Below are 2,111 nucleotides of genomic sequence, written 5' to 3' on the forward strand. Positions count from 1 at the left end.
ATTTTCACAATAACTTTGTTAGCTTTTTACATTTTGTAAAAATTGTTTGTTTAAAATAAAAATAAATTTAAAAAATCTTTAAAAACATTTAAAATGAATTTAGAACAAATATTTGTTCAGTCAAGAATGAAAAAGTTAATTTTTTCATTTTTTTAGAAAAAATAAAATAATAAAAATATTCTTTTAAAAAAGTTCTTTAGTAAAATTTTACATTTTTTAGATCAAATATTTTTTTTAAATGTTTTTAAATCTATTTTTATTTTAAACAATTTTTACAAAATGTAAAAAGCTATTAGAGTTATTGTGTAAATTGTAAACAGTTTAAGAATATAAAATATATCACTGAGGATGGGCTTAGACCTGAAAGTATTTTGATGAGGTAAAAAATTAAAGGTAAGAATGTTTCTCTAATTCTGTGCTTTGGGAGAGGCTGAAAGAATATTATATTGTATTTATAAAAATATTTTTATGAAATACTGTTTGATCCAAAACCCTTATATTTCTCATTTTTTAGTCAGTCATGATCTAAAAACATTGCTAGTGAATATGCACAACTTTTACCAAATCTAAAGTTAATCTTGTCTTTTTCTCTATTCAGTATCACAACCTACTTTTCCTAAACTTTTGACATTTTTCTTTCATATATCAATCAAGTTTACCTTTTCCTTTACCTGTATAACCAGTATCGCTTATAAATGAGGTAATAAAACTTATTCAGCAAAATAAGATTTTGTAGTAGCAGGGTTTTTGTTAAAAATTTTGTAATTTAATTTTTCATTTACACTGAAAAATTAACTTGGTATTCACTTAGAATTGATCTACAAAAACAAAACAAGTTTTAAAGTTAAAAACTATGTGGACAAGGATATCCTGCATACTACTTAAATATTCTGAATAAATAAAAAAATAAATACATAGTTAAGTATTAAACATTTTCAAAGAACTACTGTGAAGAGAAAACGACACTTCATGAACAGTATTTCATCCAACTAGCACTATGGATGATACAACACATGCTGTGGTTCAGCTGTCAGTGAAGCAAATGTACTTCATACCATCTAGATGCTTAGATGGTTTTGTGTTGTTCTGTGGTAGTAATCTTAACATTTCTGAAATTTTCTACCGCTGTAGTTAGTACTGATTGTAATCTCATTTATATCTTCATATTATATGAATTTTATATATATAAATATATAAAATTCAGTCGCACAGGATTCTGTTTTTCCACTTCAAATCATTTACAGTTTTTGAGTCAGTTTTAAAATATTGAACCAGCACCTTTTTATCCTGAAAGTTATTTTCAACATCGTAAAAAGGATGTCATTATTTTCTGAAATGAGAACAGGTAAATAGTCCGTCCGTTTATGGTAATGCTAGATAGTGATTTTGCATTTGAAATAAAATAAAAATGATTCGATTCAAACTTATTGTATACGTTTTTACAGTTCACACCATTTTCGGCCATGTGCATAGCTTTGTTTATGAACTAACTGGCTTCACCCACAACTAAAAACATTTCATAAAGTAAAAATTAACGCTGTATCATTAATTTTTTATAATTTATGAAAGTAATCATTTTGTTGTTCAAATTGAAGACGGATAACAAATCAAGTTATTTATTACCGGTATTTCCGATAATCTGTGTAGTATAACTTCAGGACCTGGTATGATCCCAGGATTAACTTAAGGTCAGAATTAATATATTATTAAATAAGGCTAATTTTTCTAGATATTTACTAAATATTAAAATCGATCTTATTGTTTTGAAAACTGTATAGAAAAGAAATTTGTTTGAACACATTTCTTGCCGTACTAACGGTTAACTTTGAATGTTGGATGTTAGTTAAAGTTTCGTTATTGGAAAGATGTGCAATAGTTTTTTGAGTAGTAATTTTATCATTTGTAATAAAAACTCATTTAATATTTTCTTCAATAATAAAATTTCTATCATTTTTTACTTCCTTCAAAAACAATGGTGTAGGATCAAAAAGCTTTTGGTATTTTAGCCATTGATTCCTAATTTATGGGTTGTATTAATTGGAAAGAAATTCCTTGAGAAATTTCACGGTGTTCGTTTATTTATAAGCAAAAATCTTTAATAATTAATATTT

The sequence above is a fragment of the Lycorma delicatula genome, chromosome 4, assembly GCF_047948215.1.
Source record: "Lycorma delicatula isolate Av1 chromosome 4, ASM4794821v1, whole genome shotgun sequence".
In the NCBI taxonomy this organism is placed as follows: domain Eukaryota; kingdom Metazoa; phylum Arthropoda; class Insecta; order Hemiptera; family Fulgoridae; genus Lycorma; species Lycorma delicatula.